At 43.7% G+C, this 21,790-nt stretch overlaps 1 protein-coding gene across 1 annotated transcript in view; it reads right to left on the bottom strand.

Annotated features, from left to right (window-relative positions):
* The window catches only part of CFAP299 (cilia and flagella associated protein 299), a 264,442-nt gene that overhangs the window by 43,398 nt on the left and 199,254 nt on the right, over positions 1-21,790 (bottom strand). The window lies entirely within an intron of this gene.

Raw genomic sequence — 21,790 nt, 5'->3', positions numbered from 1 at the left:
GCTCTCTTTATCTCCGTATTCCTCTGCATGCTTGTCAGCAAGAAGCTGAGTTGTGATCTTTTTTATGCCCTCGGTTTTTCCAGCAGTCTTTACAAAGAGGGGAAAGATTGAGAAGGATGGAGAGATGTTAATCTTCTCCACTTCTATCACTTCTAAAAGTTGACAGTTCTCCTTTGTTGCACTGCGGCATTCGTTTCAAAATTTGGGTGTTGACCCCCTATAGCTGTAGGACATTCTCCTTAGTTTCTGGATCCCTTCAAGAGCTCTGTACTGACATTCCTGGCAATATCAGAGTACGTCAGTGCGTATTCTGGAGAGAAGGGAGAAAGGAGAAAAAGGACCTCCTACCATATTATTACTTGAAACATCTTGAAAAGCCATTACAAGTAATAAAAAAAACTCCTCACCCCACCCCTTATGGTGTTCGTAATGTACAGGCACAAGTGCATCACTCAGACTCAGAAGAACAATGCATTTCTGGGCTGCTGTGGTTGGCTGCTTGGATCTCTGCCCTAATATTTCATTTCCCAAACCTGCTATTAGAGCAAGTTGGGACTTCAATCCTCTGAATCAAGTGGGTAGAGAGAAAAGATCTTTTTTCCTGACTCCAGTGTTAAAAAGCCACCTGTGGTGGAACTATCATACGAATGAGAGAAATTAACACAACTTCTGGATGTACTGTGCACGTAATTTCTCTTCCATAAACATACACAATCCCAAATCTACATCATAAGGTCACATTTCCCTAACTTTACTCTTTTAGTTACATTGTGCTACTAACACCCTCATTCTTAGCTTCCCGACTTTCCTTCTCAATGTCCGTATATATTTTTTAACTTGTTGGCTAAGGCAAAACATATTTTTGATTTTGTAGCTGGAAGAGAGGCTAGGACAGTGGTGGCGAACCTATGGCACGCGTGCCAGAGGCGGCACTCGGAGCCCTCTCTGTGGGCACACGTGCCGTTGCCCCAGCCTTGCCTCCTCCCCGTGACCCCTTCCTCACCAGCAGCCCCCCTGGAGGAGAGTCACCCCCGAGCGTGGCCCACGTGGAGCAGCGCAGCCAAGGACATGGCAGCCGGGCAGCGTAGACAAGACTCTGCCCTCACACCCCATCATGCAGTTGATGCTGCGGGGCACGGGCAGAGGGCATGGCCGCAATGGTGCTGCTGGGCTGCCAGGGCGTTCTGCGGTGGGCCCTGGAAGTGGTGAGTGGCTCTGCGGGCAGGCGGGGTGGGGGCAGGCAGGGGGTGGAGCGGGGACGGGGCCAGTTTTTGGGCACTCGGTCTCTAAAAGGTTCGCCATCACTGGGCTAGGAAATATATTGAAAAGTTTCATGTATATTTGTGGCGAGTTAGTCTTCTAACAGTGTTTTTAAATTAGGAGTTATTTATACTTCTTTAGCATCTACAAATTAATTTCACTGGTTGGATATCCAGAAGTTTCTCAGGAAAATCCCTCCCAAAAGAGTCTTCCCTGGGGAAACTGTTAATGACTCTAGCTCTATGATGTTCCTCTTGTGTGGACTTCAGCTCCCAGAATTCCCCAGCTAGTATAGCTGGGTTGGATTAGGTTAGGTTGAATTCTGAGAGTTGAAGTCCATACACCTTAAAGTAACTAGAGAAAGACTGCTCTAGGGAAATGTAAGAATTTATGTTAAGCCATCCAGAGTTACCCTGTGGTTGGATGGGCAGCTAATAAATGTTACAACATTTTAGGGGACTGGAGGCTAAAACATATAAGGAATGGTTGCTGGAATTGGGTATGTCTAGTTTAACAAAGAGAAGGACGAGGGGGGACATGATAGCAATGTTCCAATATCTCAGGGGCTGCCACAAAGAAGAGGGAGTCAAGCTATTTTCCAAGGCGCCTGAAGGCAGGACAAGAAGCAACGGATGGAAACTAACCAAGGAGAGAAGCAACCTAGAACTAAGGAGAAACTTCCTGACAGTTAGAACAATTAACCAGTGGAACAACCTGCCTCCAGAAGCGGTGAATGCTCCAACACTGGAAGTTTTTAAGAAGAGACTGGACAGCCATTTGTCCGAAATGGTAGTGGGTTTCCTGCCTGAGCAGGGGGTTGGACTAGAAGACCTCCAAGATCCCTTCCAACTTTATCATTATTATATTATTATAAACAAATAAGCAAGCATTACAATATACTGGCTAATTAGGCAGGACTGGAATCCTGGAGATATTGCAGTCAATGGGAGAGATGGAAGGCAAATCACAATCATTGTGACACCATGCTTCTATGTGACTTTGTGTAATGATGCCATGATATTATGTCATTTTGATGTCAGCATAGCTTATTATGGATGCTGCTATCTGGAGATATCTGTAATTTGGATCTCCAAGAGATTATTAGAGTCTATCATATTAGGTAGACTGATGCCTAGAGAATTTTGTTACCAACAGTGGCAAAATATTTCTAGGCCTTATCACAGGCCTTGAGGAATTTGCTTCCTGACAGAAGGCTTGTCCCAGAATTGACCTCGGTTTTTCTTGCTGTCAAGAATGAGAACATATTCAGACAGACTTCCTTTCACACCACTCACAACCTAAACATATATTTAAAAGCTCTTTTGCCCTCACCTTTCCAAGTCAATGGATACTTACTGTCTTTTCACGATGAGCAATTAGATTAATTAATCAATGTATTTATCAAATTTACATGGCTGCCCCTCTCACACAAAGTGTCTCTGGTGGGGTACAATAAAACCAACAATTAAAAAATTCTACAGAGACCACTGAAAACAATTAGACTTAAGTAAAAATGAGATTGCAAGAAGGAATGCATCAGAACGTTACAGAGTGTGATGCAGCCAACATCAACCTCTTGACAGGGTATCCCCAGGCCTGATGGGAAAAACAACAACATTGTAAGTGATTTTTGGAAAGTCTTAAGGCAGTGGTGGCAAACCTATGGCACGCGTGGCCAGAGGCGGCACTTGGAGCCCTCTCTGTGGGCACGCGTGCCATCACCCCAGCCCTGCCTCCCCCGCAGCCTCCTCCTCACCAGCCCCCCCTGAAGGAGACTCGCCCCCGGGCGCGGCCCGCATGGAGCAGTGCAGCCAAGGACACAGCCGGGCAGCAGGGACAAGACTCTGCCCTCGCGCCCCATAGCGTGCAGATGATGCTGCGGGGTATGGGCGGAGGGCGTGGCTGCCATGGTGCTGCAGGGCTGCCTGGGCGATCTGCGGCGGGCCATGGAGGCGGTGCGTGGCCTTGCGGCTGGGTGGGGCAGGGGGTGGGCGGGGGCGTAGCAGGCAGGGTGGGAGGCAGAGCGGGGGGTGGGGGGCGGTTTTTAGGCACTCGGTCTCTAAAAGGTTCGCCATCACTGTCTTAAGGTGTGATGGAATGCAATGAGGAAGTGGATCTGCAGGATGGAGGGTGCATTCCAGTGGAGTAAGAGGCAACTCAGCCCAGATATTTTGTGTGAGAGAAAGAGATGAAGACAGCCCCTCCCTAATAGTTCACAGAGTATATGATAGATGCAGGTAGTAGAGTCTTCAGTCTGCAAGATTTTTGAAACAATATAGAATTCAGCTTGAAAGAATTATCATGTGTCAATCGGAAATAGAGCTGAAAACTGTCTTGAATGCATTTGGGTCAATATAAAAGGGGGGAAAATGACATTGCCATAGGTGTATACTATAGGCCACCCAACCAAACAGAGGAAATAGATGAACTTTTTGCTAATCAGCCAACTAAGGTATGTAGGAAGCACATCCCAATAGTAATGGGGGACTTTAATTACCCTGACATCAACTGGGAGACAAACTCTGCACCAAATGGAAGATCAAACAGATTCCTGACAAACCTAGCAGACAACTTTATCTCCCAAAAAGTAGAGAAGGGAACTAGGGGATTAGCCATTTTGGACCTAATCCTCACTAACAGAGATGAAATGATCGAAGGTGTTGAAGCCACAGGAACCTTGGGGAGAAGTGATCATGCAATATTGGAATTCAACATTATGGAAGCACAAGCAATAGAACACAGTCAAACTAAAGTCTTGGCTTTTAAGAGAGCTAATGTCAATAAACTTAGAGAGAGCTTAGGAAGGATTCCCTGGATGAGAATCCTTAAGGGGAAAACAACTCAAGGAGCTTGGGAAATTTTGAAAAGTGAGATAATAAAAGCGCACTCTAGCACAATACCAACAAAGAAGAAAAACAATAGCATTCAAGTTGACTACTTTATTGTATTCTGCCTATAGTACAGGGGTGTCAAACTGCCGGCCGGATGCATCATAGCAAAACCGCGCCCACCCCATTGCCAGCAATGGGAAAAAAGTCACTATATGTCACGACACGTCACGTGACGTTGCGAGTTTGACACCCCTGCTATAGTACAAGAATCTCCCTAGACCAGGGGCAGGCAACCTTGGCTCATTTATGACTCGTGGACTTCAACTCCCAGAATTCCTGAGCCAGCCATGCTGAGGGGAAAGGGAGAGGTTTCCAAGCTGAGCCATGCTGGCTCAGGAATTCTGGGAGTTGAAGTCCATGAGTCATAAAAGAGCCAAGGTTGCCTGCCCCTGCCCTAGACTGCTCACCTTCCCTTGGGAAAAGGTAGATATGGTTTCATGGAAGTTAGATGGGGTCAATCCTTGGTCTCTTGCAGCTTGTGCAACAACTCTAGGCTACTTCCTTACTCGGCTCCCTCCTCCTTTCCTGGTTGGGAATTTTCCAACACAGTTCCTGCATTGTATATCTCTTGCTAGATGTGAAATTACTTCTCTCCAGCTGTCCAGTTCTCCAACATATTGCTTCCTGACTCAGCAGTTTCATTTCTAACATGAGTAGCCTTCAAGATGATCATTCCACGCCATCAGCTACATTGGCTAGGATGGTGAGACCTGGAGTTCAGCATCTGGATAGCTTAATAAGGGGCCTCTAAATAGGGGGATACTAACTACAAAGTCCAAAAGTCAGTTCCACAGAACTTGAAGTTAGTCTTATGAATTCCCAAGGTTAGATATTTAGGACCATCTCAGAAGCAGCTTAACTAGTTCTGCCAGTCTTTCCATTACCGGGTTGAGTTTCAGAAGAGACCAGCTGTTTCATCAGCAACAAAAGAGGTTTGGCATTTATCCTAATGTGATAACAAAGAGCTTTGCCAGGATGTTCAGGATTGCTTTTTTTTTTTTTTTTTTAACAAAATAAACTAGGGAGCCTCCTGCTAGGAATTCTCTTGGTGCTAAGTCCAGGCTTGCCAAATAAGGAAAGAAGAATTTTAGTGTTCCAGTATCTGGAAAAAAAAAATTGGCACGACTCATATTTTGTAGAAACAGCTGTTCTTCAAAGGGTACCTGCCAGATGTATTACAGTATATTGTTAGAAGGCTTCTAGGTAGGGAAGGCTGATGCAGAAATTGATTATCCTTCAATTTCTCTTGCAATCTTTAGATTATAGGATACCAGTGTTTCTCAACTTTGACAATTTTAAGGCATGTGGACTTCAACTCCCAGAATTCCACAGCCAGCAATGCTGGGATAGACCATAAAGATGTATTGTAATATAACTGTCTGGTTTGGTACAGCAACCGAACAGGACAGGTACAAACTCCAATGGATAGTTAAGACTGCAGAAAGAACAGTTGCAACCAGCCTGCCTTCCATAGAAACCCTGTATATTCAGGAGATAACAAAAGAACAAATTGAACTTAAACCCGAATTATTTCTACTAGGTATAATTAATCCAAAGATAAAAAACAACTCCAATACATCATTGTACACATAATAACAGCGGCACGCATTGCATATGCGCAGTGTTGGAAATGTGAAACTATACCAACAAATGATATGATTATTCACAAGATACTAGAATGCGCTGAGATGTACAAGCTTACTCTAGAAATAAAAGACCAGGAAGCAACAGAATTTTACGAGATATGGAATAAATGCTATGTTTGGTTAGAACAGAGAAATAAAAATGTATGAAAATTAATGTAAATAACTGTAAATAAATGTAAGAGACATATGACACAGTACTGTTAAGAAAAAAATGTATTTTGTTTGTTGTAAAGTGAAAAAGGAATAATAATAATAATAATAATAATAATAATAATAATAATAATAATAATAATAAAAAAAAAGAAAACCTGTATATTGTGTGGAAACCGCGCCCACCCCATTGCCGGCAATGGGGAAAAAGCTCTAATACATCGTGCAACGTCACGTGACGTTGCGAGTTTGACATGTCTGCTATAGGGCATTGCAGAACAAAACAATTAGACACAGGGACGCTTTTTCCTTTGCCACTCGGCAAAGCCAAGCTTATACATGCTATGGTTTTCCTCCAAGGAACCATGTATTATAATAATAATAATAATAATAATAATAATAATAATAATAATAACAATAATAATAATAATAATAATAATAATAATAATAATAATAATAATAATAATAATAATAATAATAATAATAATAATAATAATAATAAAAGTTGGAAGGGACCTTGGAGGTCATCTAGTCCAACCCCCTGCTCTGGCAGGAAACCCTATACCATTTCAGACAAATGGCAGTCCGGTCTCTTCTTAAAAACTTCCAGTTTTTGGAGCATTCACCGCTTCTGGAGGCAGGTTGTTCCACTGGTTAATTGTTCTAACAGTCAGGAAGTTTCTCCTTAGTTCTAGGTTGCTTCTCTCCTTGATCAGTTTCCATCCGTTGCTTCTTGTCCTGCCTTCAGGCGCTTTGGAGAATAGCTTGACTCCCTCTTCTTTGTGGCAGCTCCTGAGATACTGGAAGACTGCTATCATGTCCCCCCTCATCCTCTTCGTTAAACTAGATATCCCCAATTCCAGCAACCGTTCCTTATATGTTTTAGCCTCCAGTCCCCTGATCATCTTTGTTGCTCTTCTCTGTACTCTTTCTAGAGTCTCAGCATCTTTTTTACATCGTGGTGACCAAAACTGGATGCAGTATTCCAAGTGTGGCCTTACCAAGGCCTTGTAAAGTGGTATTAACACTTCACGTGATCTTGATTCTATCCCTCTGTTAATGCAGCCTAGCACTGTGTTGGCTTTTTTGGCAGCTGCAGCACATGTATGTTCTATGGAATGTAGGTTTTCTAAAATGCATACATCTTTCACTATACTGTCCATTACTATGTCTCCATTCCACATGACTATGTAGGAGATGACCGGACTGAGCCCGAGGGAGGGGTCAAATGCGTCATCAGTCTCGAGTCCCTTCCCACCCACAAGAGATCTAAATCCAGCCCACCTTGAATTCCACTGATTCTTATCTACCACCTATTTGCTTTCACCGTCAGTACTTCAGATTCTTGTAGAGACCTTAAGTTTGCAACAAATCCTTATATTCATTTGAGCTGCCTGGGTTTCCTGATTTCCACCCTTGACAGATTAAATGGTAATGGTGAAATACTTACAGAAATGATCTCACACACCTGGGTTGGATTGGATCCCAAAAACCAAGAGACATCAAGACTACCTGGATTTAAAAATCCATTACTTATTCCAGAGCACTCAACAATTAATGATTAGGCAGGTGATTTTGCTGTTTATAGTACGGTTCTCTATTCTTTTCAGCAGGGATATTTGGTGGGGAGAATGAGAAAAAAAAGTGAAAATGATTCCAAAGCAAACATTGAATTCCCTTTTAAAAAACTGAATTACACCTGTACCCCATTAGATGATAAATACCAGCAGAGGAACAATGACTTAAATTACAACCCAGATTCCCGGTCCATGTTTCACGGCAAATTTTTTCTTGCTAACACATTCCTTTCCTTTAACAACTAGAACCAAATGAGTATCATAACACATAAATAATGCTCCCTTGATAAAGGGCTGCAATAAAATGGAAAGGGAAAGCCTTATACATCAACTGCAAACTCTTCAAAGAACCCCCGAAGGGTTTAAAGTATGACTGTTGCGTTGCATTGTTAATTGTCCAAATCTTTCTCTTTTTTCAGGAGGGAGAATTTAACTGGATAATATTATAACGTGTAGTTTAATGTCTTTAGACAACTTTGGAAAAGTTGCTTTTTAATTCACTATGTGGGAAACTTGAGGACAACAAGGAAGTGCTCCCTTCTAGAGCGAAAAACTAATCTTTTTACAGTTCTGTTACAAATGCTTTGTTGCTCTGCAGGGAACATGTGGCCGTCCAGATGTGGCTGGACTCTGAGTTTCACCAGGATGGATAGTGATGAGGAATGATGGATCCCCATTTCCTATAACTCAGTGATGGCAAACCTTTTAGAGACCGAGTGCCCAAGCTACAACCCAAAACCCACTTATCTATCGCCGGGTGCCAGGTGGGCGTGGCCCACTGGGTGGGTGTAGCTGTGGTGGTCATGGCAGACTGGGTGGATGTGACCAAAGTGGGCATGGTCACCTCGATGTTGCTCATGGGAAGGGACGCCTGTGGGGGCCAGGCAGGGTTGGGGGAGATCCAGGGGGTTTCTCGCAGGTGGGGCGGTGGGCAGGAGGCTCGTCCTGCGGGATGAGCTGAGGTGAGGCAGGGCAGGAGTGCCATTGCCGCGGGGCAAGGAGAGGCAGGGGCCGGGCAGCTGCTGCCTGACACCATCAGCCCCCGCACACAGAGGCCAGCGAGCGCATGGGGGCCAACGGCATCCGTCAGCAGCCACAGCCTGCTGGCTCCTTGACTAGCGAACTGTGAGGCTCCGCAGCCCGCCGCCAGCAGTTCAGAGAAGCCACCTCTGAGCTGGACAGACGGCCGACAGCTGAGGAGGCAATGCAGTGGGTCGTGCCTGGGAAAAGGAGAGCATGTGAGGCCAGGAGGGACGGGACGGGGGGGAGGGAAACCAGCCGTGCCGGGATGCATCCGGCCACATGGGACCTCAGGTGGCTGGCTGAAGAGGGAAGGTTGCCATCTCCGGGGCATGGCACGTGTGCCCACAAAGAGGGCTCTGAGTGTGCCATAGGTTCGCCACCACTGCTATAACTCATTTTTAGAGCCTGCAGGGTGATCCTGCGGCTAGTGAAACTCAGTGAAACTACCACGCCCAATTGGTAATGTCCATTGGCCATGAATCAGGGGAGGCAACCTAATTCTTAAAGACAGTGAGAATAGTATTGATAGAAAAGAATATTCATCGCTTGGGGTTGAATTTTGGAGTCCTTGGTGCTCTATAAGCTTGGCTGTTTTCTTACAAATGTTTCATTACCCAACTAGGTAACATCAACAGTGCTAAAAGGGGGTGGGGTCCTTGGCGAAGGTTTGCCTACTTGCAAAATTTTTTTGGGTTTTTTGCATGCTTTCTGAAACATTTGATGCCCAGATGAGAAAAGTATCCCCAGAATGCCCCACTCATATCTATTACAACAAACAGCAATAAACCAAGATGCCCAGAAATTGGATTCTGCATCAGAACTCTGCATATTTTTTCCTGGATTCAGCATCGGTGTTATAGATACGATTAGTTTGTCTCTTTTCAGATGGCTCTTCCCCACTAATGCAGAGCATCAGTCATCCTTTCCTTAAGACTTCCTCAACCTGGCCTCAACCAGGCTCCTGAGATGGAAATGGCCAGCATTTCCAGCCAGTTCAGGATTTGTATTGGATAATGTTGGCTAGGAATCTGGAGAGGTAAAGTTCCCACATACACATATTCGTTCATTCATTTGTCCATCCATCCATCCATCCATCCATCCATCCATCCATCCATCCATCCATCCATCCATCCATCCATCCATCCATCCATCCATCCATTCCATTCATTCATTCATTCATTCATTCATTCATTCATTCATTCATTCATTCATTCATTCATTCATTCATTCTATATAGCTGTCCATCTCACCAGAAGTGAATCTGGTGACATACAATACATGAAAATATTCAATCGGGGGGGGGGGGGATGCTTTACATTACAATTACTTTGTTTTGACAAACATTTTCAAAATGTAGTGAGCCTATATGGACCCTGTAACTATCTGATAATTGTCAGGGTAGTTTAAATTTTGCACAAACACAAAGCAAGAAAAGGAGCACTTAACATTAATTGTTTAGATGCTCTAGGCAAAAATTACCTATGTCACTCCAGGCTGTAATGAATTAATAAATTAATAGTTCGGTGTATTATTTACTGCTTGGCCATTAGTATCTTTCAAATCTACCACTTAGTTTGCCTTCTAAAAAGAAGACCAATATTAAAAAACCAAATTCCTCTAATGCACTCTAAAGATTAGGATTATTGACTATTATTTATTTGTATCTTGAAGAAGGGGCAAGCAAAGAACACGTTGGCTTGATAGCATCAAATCTGATGCAAAGTTGATCACCCAACAACTGGAAGAAGCTGTGCATGATAGGGTAGCATGGAGACCACTTGCCTATAAAGTCACCAAGAGTAGGGCACGAGTAAATGGTTAAAAACAACAATAACAATCCTGCTTTTAGAGTAGGGTAGGGTAGGGTAGGGTAGGGTAGGGTAGGGTAAGGTAGAGTAGAGTAGAGTAGAGTAGAGTAGAGTAGAGTAGAGTAGAGTAGAATAGAATAGAATAGAATAGAATAGAATAGAATAGAATAGAATAGAATAGAATAGAATAGAATAGAATAGATATGGGACTTGAACTCACTGTCTCTTGCTTTCTATCCTGGTGCCTTTACCACTAGATCAAACTGGCTCTCAATGAAGCAAAGATTAAAGCAGAGCAGAGTACAGCAGAGCAGAGTAGGGTAGGGTAGGGTAGGGTGGGGTGGGGTGAAACAGAAATAGAAATAATAGAAATAGAAATAGAAACAGAAATAGAATAGTTGGAAGGGACTTTGGAGGTCTTCTAGTCCAACCCCCTGCTCAGGCAGAAAACCCTTTACCATTTCAGACAAATGATTGTCCAATCTCTTCTTAAAAACTTCCAATAAGAAAGTCTTTCCTTCTCTACAAAATTTCAGCATGTGCAAGTATAAGTAGAGGCATTATTTGCCTAATCCATCCCATGTCATATTTGTAACTGGTGGGAGCCTCTCCCAGTATGAAGAAATGCTGTGGCATGGAGGAGATACATTAGATACATTAGATCATATCTACACTGTCTGGTGCTCAAGAGACAGTTTGACAGATGTTAGCAGAAAAGTTTCATCTATTACTATTGTGAAAGTTTCAGCTTGTTGAGTTCACAGAGGTCAGTTCCTTATCATCTGCTACTGGAACAGGTTATCAGATAATCCTTCAGATAATTATGACTATATGTAGCAGAGGTTGGAGACAACTAGCTTGATTGCGGCTCTCCAGTCCTGGATAAAAGGACCTCAGCCTGTCCTGTTCAAACTCATCAGAAGACATATGACTTGTCAAAGACAGATGTCAGTCTGGACTCCCATATTTTTAGCTAACTTTTCACTAAGTTAAATTCAATTAAAATTTTCACAACTATCCAGTGAGCTTAGGATTAATCTCATGTCTCTGAAACTTGAGGATGACGCAGTATTTTGTTTCACATGGGCTTGAGGATTTGAAAAGAACATTGCATTTATGGCCGTTATTTAGACTTTTGGTGGCCTTTGATGCTGAGATTGTAGAGGGTTTGTGCTGAAGTTGCAGATGGTTAGAGATGTGTTTTACAACTTCAGCTCATTTCTGGTAGAGAGAGATAAAATGTCGATGGTGGATGGTCACTCACATTATTTGTTATCATATTTGATCACATTCTCTGTATAAAAAAAAGCTTACTGTAATCAACCATATGTTATATCAAGAGAAACAATGTTTGATCCACAATCATTCATGTTTAAGGCTGATTGGGAATTGCAGTGCAGGCTTTATAATTGATGACCTGCACCACAGAGTTATATGTCCTATGGCAGAGTCTGAATTTCAAAAACTGGACAGTGAGCACATAGGCAATACTTAATCTCCAATGCCTGGGAAATCAAACTTTATGATCTATCAAATCATTGTGGAAACTAGAGCCGTGGTGGCACAGTGGTTACAATGCAGTACTGCAGGCTAACTCACTGCTCACTCCAGGAGTTCGATTCTGAGTAGCTCAAGGTTGACTCAGCCTTCCATCCTTCCGATGTTGGTAAAATGAAAATCACGTGAAATTAGAATCAAAATCACGTGAAGTATTAGTACCGCTTTGTAAAGCTTTAGTAAGGCCACACCTGGAATACTGCATCGAGTTTTGCTCACCATATTACAAAAAAGATGTTGAAACTTTGGAAAAAATGCAAAGAAGAGCAACCAGGATGATTAAAGGCCTGGAGACTAAAATATATGAAGAACAGTTGCAAGTCTGGGGAATGGCCAGTCTAGAGAAAAGAAGGACTAGAGGGGACATTATAGCAATGTTCCAATATTTGAGGGGCTGACATAAAGAAGAGGGGGTCCACTTATTTTCCAAAGCACCAGAAGGCAAGACAAGAAACAATGGATGGAAGCTAATCAAGGAGAGTAGCAACCTGGAATTAAGGAGAAATTTCCTAACAATGAGAGCAATCAACCAATGGAACAACTTGCCTTCAACAGTTCTGGGCAGTCCATCACTGGAGGCTTTTAAAAAGAGACTGGACAATCATTTATCTGAAATGGTATATGGTCTCCTGCTTGAGCAGGGGGTTAGACTAGAAGACCTCCAAGGTCCCTTCCAACTCTATTATTCTGTTAAGAATAAAACCAGAAACAACATCCTTCAGTTATTGAGTGTTCAAAGTCTTCAATCTTCCCAGCTGAGATTGAAGGCCTTGAGAACAAGCCCCAACATATCTGGAAGGTGATAATTCTGCTGGCTTAGAATCACAGCAAACCTTGATGACACCTCAAGGCTAGGTGCAAAATGAAATCCTCTATATTCTTTCCACCAGGAGAGGTAGAACCACATCAGATCTGCAAGGCTGTCTGTCTCCTGAGAAACTACCTTTGCCTCCTTATCACACAGGACAACAGCCAGCAATTCTTAACACCCGGACACACAATTCAGATGAGAATAGGGACCAAAATTCAGTCTACAAAGTCAGAGGGTACTATGCAAGTTGTGATTTTGCTGTACAACAGACGGCAACAAACACATTAGAATTCTTCTAACTGGGTAACATAATAACAGAGTTGGAAGAGACCTTGGAGGTCTTCTAGTCCAACCCCCTTTTCGAGCAGGAGACCCTATACCAGTGGTGGCGAACCTTTTTGAGACCGAGTGCCCAAACTGCAACCCAAAACCCACTTATGCATTGCTGGGTGCCGGGGGCGTGGCCACCAAGTGGCCGTGACCATCAAGTGGATTTGACCACCAAGTGGGTGTGGCTATGGTAGTCATGGTAGCGTGGGTGGGTGTGGCCACCTCGATGTCACTCCTGGGGAGGAATGCCTGTGGGGACTGGGCAGGCAGGATTGGGGGAGACCCAGGAGTTCTCTGGTGGCTGAGGCAGTGGGTAGGAGGCTTGTCTTGCAGAGTGAGGTAAGGCAAGGGAGGGGGCATGGCAGGGGTGCCATTACCATGGGGCAAGGCAAGGCGAGGAAGGGGCTGGGGCACAGGCTGGTTGCAGACAAAGGGGGGCTCCGATGAGGAGGAGGTGGAAGAGGGTTTAAGCAAGCTTAGCAACCAGAGTGGGGATCCTACCCCCCAAACAAACATGCTTCGTGGGTAAACCTCAAAGCACGACAGAAGAGACCCAAACCTGCTGCAAGCACCCAGCAGATGGGAGGGGAATAAAAACCAAACAGCCACACCCCCCCGGAGAGCTGCGCATGCGCAGAGAGCACGAAGTGCTGCACATGCACGAAGAGGAGGAGGGAAGAAGCTCGGCCCAGCAATGGCTCGTGTGCCACTAGGGATGGCTCCGTGTGCCGCCTGTGGCACGCGTGCCATAGGTTCACCGCCTCGGCCCTATACTATTCTGGAAAAATAGCTATCCAGTCGTTTCTTAAAAAACTACAGTACATGATAAAGAATTCATTCAAGAATGTTTAATTAATTCTATAAGACTGCGGTTTAAATTTCTGAATAGCAAGCAGGTAATCTAAGGAAACCTATAGTATACGTCCATCAAGACAGGATAAAACTTAAGGACTATAATTTGACACCAAGAAAAAAACCCTATCTGGCTGGGGTACAAGTAGATACCTAGCATCTCATTGACAAGTTTTGCCCAAAAAAGATCAGCCACAAAGTTTTTTTTTCTCCTTCTCTTCCTGATTTTCAAGAAAAAGAGTGGCTGATGTGAAGCCACAAGTTGTGAATTTCTTTCCCTTTTAGCTGTAGTCAGCTACATAGCAAGATTTCAGTGGCTTGTATGGTAACACATGAAAAAAAACCACAGATACCTCTGGGTGCAACATGGAGACAAAACTGAAATGGGGGTGGCTTCCTGTTTTCAGCATGCTTGCTTCTTATCTGCTAAGCCTTCACTCTCACATGTGGTGCCTCCTTTATTAAACAACCTAATCAAATCCAAAATATTCAGGCTGCAAACAAAAATATACATCTGGCTCTGTTGAGAGTTTGGAAAAAGTGCAAAGAAGAGCAACTAAGATGATTAAAGGCCAGAAGAATGGTTGCAGAAATTGAGTATGGCCAGTCTAGAGAAAAGAAGGACTAGGGGTGGACAAGATAGCAGTATTCCAATATTTGAGAGGCTGCCACAAAGAGGAGGGCGGTCAACTTATTTTCCAAAGCACCAGAGGGCAGGACAAGAAACAATGGATGGAAACTAATCAAGGAGAGAAGCAACCTGGAATTAAGGAGAAATTTCCTAACAGAGAATATTTTTTCCCCAAGAGTAGGGGCCTTGCAATAATTCCCACTCCCCAACCCCACTTTCTGAATTCAAAATGAGAGTTCAGAGTAATCAGAATAAAACCCCCAAACAAAGGGAATCTTAGAATGACAGCTCCAACTAGTTTGTTCTGGTGTTAATTGTCTGGAGTCTTAGAAATTGCTCTGGTTTTACAATACCCTTTTAGCATTGATAGCTGTGCATCAGGTATGCATGTTTTATACCAAAAGAAAATATCCTGAAAGTAAACAGAGTTGTTTTTTTACTTAATATGTGGCGGTACCAGGCTAATCTTATCAGGGCCAAACAAACTAAACATTGGTTTGGATTTGGAATGGGAGAGCGCCAGAGAATTCCACGACTATAGGGAAGATAGGGAAGATGATGAATAGGCAGAGACAGAGTCATTTTGTGGCAAGATGGGGGGAGCAAATAAATTCAATGAATGAATGAAAATAGATGGATAAAGGGATGGATATAGATAGACAGATAGATAGACAGACGGACGGACAGACAGACAGACAGACAGATGATAGATAAGAAGATTAGATAGATAGATAGATAGACAGACAGACAGACAGACAGACAGACAGACAGACAGACAGACAGACAGACAGACAGACAGACGGAAGGACAGACAGACAGATAGATGGATGGATTATAGATAAGTAGATCTAGATAGATGATAGATGATAGATAGATAGATAGATAGATAGATAGATAGATAGATAGATAGATGGATGGATGGATGGATGGATGGATGGATGGATGGATGGATGGATGGACGGCCAGACAGACAGAGACAGACAGACAGACAGACAGACAGACAGACAGACAGACAGACAGATAGATGGATGGATTATAGATAAGTAGATCTAGATAGATAGATAGATAGATAGATGATAGATAGATAGATAGATGATAGATAGATGGATGGATGGATGGATGGATGGATGGATGGATGGATGGATGGATGAATGGATGGATGGACGGCTAGACAGAGACAGACAGACAGACAGATAGACAGATGCGATGGCTCAGTGGTTAAAGACACTGAGCTTGTCAGCTGGAGAGCTGACAGTGCAGGTTTGAGAGCCGAGTTCTGTGCAACGGGGTGAGCTCCCGTTACATGCCCCAGCTCCTGCCCACCTAGCAGTTTGAAAGCATGAAAATATGAGTAGATAAATAGATACCATTTGGGTGGGAAGGTAACAGTGTCCCATGTACCTTGATGTATAGACATGCTGGCCACATGACCACAGAAGTGTCTTCAGACAACGCTGGTTCCCTCGGCTAGGAAACAGAGATAAGCATTGCCCCAGACAGTTGGACATGACTGGACAGGGGAAACCTTTATATTTACCTTCGGATGGATGGATGGATGGATGGATGGATGGATGGATGGATGGATGGATGGATGGATGGATGGATGGATGGATGGGTGGGTGGGTGGGTGAGTGAGTCGACAGACAGACAGACAGACAGACAGACAGACATAGTCCTTAACTTATAACCATTCATTTATTGACAGTCGAAATTACAATGTCACTGAAAAAAGTGACTTACAAGAGGTCCTTGCACTTACAAACCCAGCAGCATCCCAGAGTCACGTGATTGCTATTTGTGATCTTCCCTCCGGCAAGCAAAGCTAATGAGGGACGATTCACTTAATGACCACATGGCTCATTTAACAACTGCAGGGATTCACTTAACAACCATGGCAAAACAAAAAAAAAGTCATAAAATTGGGCATCATTCCCTTAACAAACACCTGGCTTAGCAATGGAAATTCTGCTCTGAATTGTGGCTTTCAGTTGAAGACTACCTGTGGATAGAAAAATAGACAGAAAGACAGACAAGCTGAGAAAACTGTATGGTTGTGTTCATGAGATCAGTAGAGCATGTTTCAAAGGAGAATCTCCTCTTTTTATCTTTAAACAAAGAGATGAGCCTGCAGTCCATATGCTACCTTTTGACCTCAATAATCTCTCTCTTTCTGTGCATATCTTATTTGTGTGTATCAGCGCAGGGGAGAAAACCCACAATTAAATGCATATTGGTTTCTGTGCAACTGATGAATTGATTATGTGCCATCCAGTTTGATGTTGACTCTTGGTGACCACATAGATTTTCTCCACAATGACTTCCTTTCCTGCTAGCTTCCCCTAAGCCTTCAATAACTATTTTCCCACAAGCATTGGGATGGTGTAAAGCTGGAACTCCGAGAAGTTGCTTGTGTGGAGCTGTAGGAATGTGCTGTGGTTACTAGGAACTTCTGTGTTCTTTTAAAATAAAGTTTTCACTTTTTTTCTTTTTGAGCTTGCTTTTATGTTGTTTGTGAGTCACCCAGGGTTAATGCTGCCTAAAAGATAGCTGGCTATGTAAAATGTTTAAATCAATCAATCAATCTGTCCCTAACCTGGTCCCTTAAGGTCTTTTTTTGGTGTATTGCACACCAATAATCACGGCTATTTACCGGAAACATTTTCACCCTAGCTGACTTTTTAAAAATGCCTGAGTGCCATGACTGCTGTTTGCTAATGAATATAGGAAGAAATGGAAATAGAAAAGACAGATTCCTAATAGTTAAAATGCTAACAAGGAGACGGACTAGGGGTGACATGATAGCAGTCTTCCAATACTTGAGAGGCTGTCACAAAGAGGGGATCAACTTATTCTCCAAAGCACCTGAGGGCAGGACAAGAACTAACAGATGGAAGATGATGATGATGATGATGATGATGATGATGATGATGATAATAATAATAATAATAATGGTAATAATAATAATAATAATAATAATAATAATAATAATAATAATAATAATAATAATAATAAAGTTGGAAGAAACTTTGGAAGTCATCTAGTCCAACCCCCTGCTCAGGCAGGAAACCGTGTACCATTTCAGACAAATGGCTGTCCAGTCTCTTCTTTAAAACTTCCAGTGTTGGAGCATTCACAACTTCTGGTGCCTGGCTGAGGAATTCTGGGAGTTGAAGTCCACAAGTCATAAAAGGGCCAAGTTTGAAGACCCCTGGTCTATGCCTTTCCTCAACCTGATTGTACTTCCCATGTGTTGGATAAACCACCAGTAAATGTAAAAAGCCCAGCCAAAGAGCCTGTTAGCCGGGAATGGTGGGTATTTCTCAACCTATGCGGGAAACGCCAGCTTGTGAAAAGCTGGCCTACGTGCTCCTAATTGGAAACCTGCCTAGGAAAAAGGCAGCATGTGAATGGAAGCAAGGAAGGGAATAAAAACACTTCTCCCCCACCCCTTGAAGTCACTACTCCTGCTCCCTGCTTTGCATGTCAGAAACACACTTGCTGCTGCTGTGTTTAATTTCAGTCTGACACCAGCTGAAGTTTGCTTTTCGGGAACTGGAATTACATTTAAGGCTCGGGAGCCGAGGCATCCTGGAACAGCCAAAGCAAGAAGCCAGTTGGGCTTAATGAACTCATTCAAATTACAGATTTGCTGGCTCAGCCACTCTGCCGAGAGATATCTACAGCATGGATGTGAGCTTGGCTGCTACCATTTACCTGACTATGTCAGAGAGGATTGATCAGCTGACACAATAATAAGAAATGAGTCTAGGCAGGCCCTTGGCTAGGGAGACGTGAAAGGGAACACCTTCCAAACTCAGGAGAACACTGCAGGGATGTTAAAAGTGTGTCCTGGATTCCTCTTTAATCTCGATACAACAAACAGAAGCAATTAAGAGAGAGAGAGAGAGAACACAAAGAGGGTGTTGTCCTACTGGTGCCCCACTTTTGGCTTCTACGACAAAACTTTGCAGGATAGGAACACTCTTGCTCAACGCATTCAGTCGCTCCAGCTCAAGGCAGGCACGAGAAAAAATGGGACAGTACAGGCAGTCCTCGACTTACAACGTTTCCTTTAGTGACCACTCAAAGTTACAACGGCATGGGAAAATGCGACTTATGATCGTTTTTCAAACTTACGACCGTTGCAGCCTCCCTACGTCATGTGGTCAAAATTCAGACGCAATGGCAGCTGACTCATATTTAGGACGGTTGCATTGCCCCGGGGTCATGTGATCCCCCTTCTGCGACCTTCTGACAAGCAAAATGAGCGCAGAAGTCAGATTCACTTAACAACTAGGTTACTAATTTAAGAACTGCAGTGATTCGCTTAACAAATGTGGCAAAAAGGTCATAAAATGGGGTAAAACTCCCTTAACAACTGTCTCGCTTAGCAACAGAAATTCTGGGGTCAACTGTGGTCATAAGTCAAGGACTACCTTATAGGCTTATATGTACTCTTCTCTGTACTCTTTCTAGACTCTCAACATCTTTTTTACATCGTGCTGACCAAAACTGGATGCAACATTCCAAGTGTGGCCTTCCCAAGGCATTATAAAGTGGTATTTGCACGTGTGTAACTGCCACCAGAGACAGAACCTCTTATAGGGGAGAGGCCACCCTTTTCTGAGGCACTTGATTCACAGCTTCATTGGGAGACCCCCAACGATCAGGTAAAAAATGGAACAAACAGGCTATGAAACATCTCACAGCATTTTTGTTCCTCAGGCCTGCACCATTTATAGCAACATGGCCTCCAAGTACATTTCGAAATTCAATTCTAAGAGCTATTTTTGATCTGTAAAACTTTACACATCCTGGGGCAAAATGCCTAGAGGACAGCGTATGAGATGACATTGGAAGAGTCTCAGTTTTATGATTCAATATTAGCTGAGGCTAACTTGGCATGTCGATGGCTCACATTTTCTAACTTGGTATGTAGATAGGAGTCATTTATCTTCTGGGACATCTATACAAGTAGTGTCAACGTCCAGCTTGAGAATCCAAATGAAACTCCATGTTCATTCCGTTTTCCGAAAATCTTACTGTTTATTGAATACATGGCATGGTTTTGTTGAAGCAAAACTAACTCCGGGATTCCCAGACATCAGTTCATAAAAATTAAACAATAATTTTTCCAGCCAAACCCCCAACCTCTCACCTAGTACATGTAAACGATTTTAACTTTGTTGTGGGAACCGTCTGCTTCCTCTCCGCACCTGCTGAGGTGTCCTTGGAAAGGTTTCATGCTCTCACGGTCTTCAGCAGAATTATAGAGGTTTTGTTTCTCCATTCTAACCCATTCTAAAGCAACACCTCCCCCCTTTGCTCTAATGGCAAGTTGAAATGAAAAGGCACGTAGCTGCCAAAGTTTCGTTCCTGGCAGGTAGTCTTCAACTTACAACCACAATTTGGAAGAGAATTTCCATTGCCAAGCAAGGCCGTAGTTATGCAAGTCGTGCCTGATTTTTTTATGCCCTTTTTTGCCACAGTTGTTAAGCAAATCACTGCAGTTGTTAAGTGAAACCAGCTTCCCTCTTTAACTTTGCTTGTTTAGAAGCTGGCTGGGAAGGTCGCAAATGGTGACCTCACATGACCCAGGGATGTTGCAATTGTGGTAAATGTTGCAATTGTGGTAAAAAGCGCCTAATTTTGATCACATGACTGCGGGGTTGCTGCAGTGGTCCAAAGTGCGAGAACCTGTCTTAAGTCACTTTTTTAAAATGCTATTGTAACTCTGAACAGTTGCTAAATGAAGGTTTGTAAGTCAAGCGCTACTCGTCTTGTCGAATACGTTTCCTCAAGTGAAGTAGGTTGAACTTTCGATTCCCTTTTATGATTCCAACTGGAAAGTAAATGTTCTAATGCAGGGGTCTTCAAACCTGGCCACTTTAAGACTTGTGGACTTCCACTCCCAGAATTCCCCAGCCAGCATGAGGACCCCTGTTCTAATGTCTATGCAGATTCTCAGTCATCCAGGTCATGGCTGTCCCAGAGGTGCTTTTCAAAAGGCAACTGGGCTTTCTTTGTTTTTTTTCTTTAAAAACGTTTTGCTTCTCATCCAAGAAGCTTCTTCAGTTCTGATTGAATGGTGGGGAATGGAAGGATTTATATTCTTTGCAATCATCTAGTTGTTAGCAGTCTGAAGGTCAGTTGTTAGCTCTCTGAGAGTCATTGTCTCTGTATTGTCTGTGTTGTAGACAGGAGGTATAGGTGGTGTCGTATCCCTCCCCCTCTGCTGAGAGAGGGCTGTTCAATTTTAATATTGATCTATGTTAAAATTGAACAGCCCTCTCTCAACAGAGGGAGAAGGACAGGGTATTTTACCTATCACTTATCTACAACACAGCCCTTTCGGCAGTTCCGCACCCATTTGCACTTTGATTCAGGTGACCCTGAGGGTAGAGATAAACTTCCCAGTGGCCTCAACGACTCTCAGAGAGCCAATAACCAACCTTTAGAGTGCTAAAGACCAGATGATTGCAAAGAATATAAATCCAGTGGTGGGATTCAAATACCCGAACAACCGGTTCTCATATTTGATGCAGACCTGGGCCTCCGATGCCTAGAACGGACTTCCGGAAGTGGCATCCATGCACTTCTGGTGGGCTGTTCCAGGCCTGGGAGGCCTCCTCCAGGCCTCCGATGCCTAGAACGCACTTCCGGAAGTGGCATCCACACACTTCCGGTGGGCCGTTCTAGGCCTGGGAGGACTCCTCCAGCCTCTGATGCCTCCTCCAGGCCTCCGAGGCCTAGAACGGACTTCCAGAAGTGGTATCCATGCACTTCTGGTGGACTGTTCTAGGCCTGACAGGCCTCCTCCAGGCCTCCGAGGCCTAGAATGGACGTCTGGAAGCCAGCCGGTTATCAGAATTCAGGTAATAATAATAATAATAATAATAATAAATTTAATTTATATGCCGCCCTTCTCCCAACGGGACTCAGGGCGGCGCACAACATATTTAAAACAAAACATAAATACATTCCCCCCCGATAAAACCGAATTAAATCAAATTTTAAAGTTGTGTCTCTGTCGAATTGTTAAAAAATAAACCCCTAATAAAATCCTCCCTAGGTCAGGTCCGCTTGCTGGAAGAGCCATGTCTTGAGGGCGCGATGGAAAGCAAGAAGATCCGGAATCATCCGGATCTCGGGGGGTAGTTCGTTCCAGAGGGTAGGGGCACCCACAGAGAAGGCCCTCCCCCTGGGGGTCGCCAGCCGACATTGCTTGGCCGACGGCACCCTGAGGAGGCCCAC

This window comes from Protobothrops mucrosquamatus, unplaced genomic scaffold (genome assembly GCF_001527695.2).
Source record: "Protobothrops mucrosquamatus isolate PMUCROS unplaced genomic scaffold, P.Mucros_1.0 scaffold3, whole genome shotgun sequence".
Classification (NCBI taxonomy): domain Eukaryota; kingdom Metazoa; phylum Chordata; class Lepidosauria; order Squamata; family Viperidae; genus Protobothrops; species Protobothrops mucrosquamatus.
The sequence above is the reverse complement of the archived record's forward strand: the minus strand, read 5'-3'. Positions and strand labels throughout refer to the sequence as shown.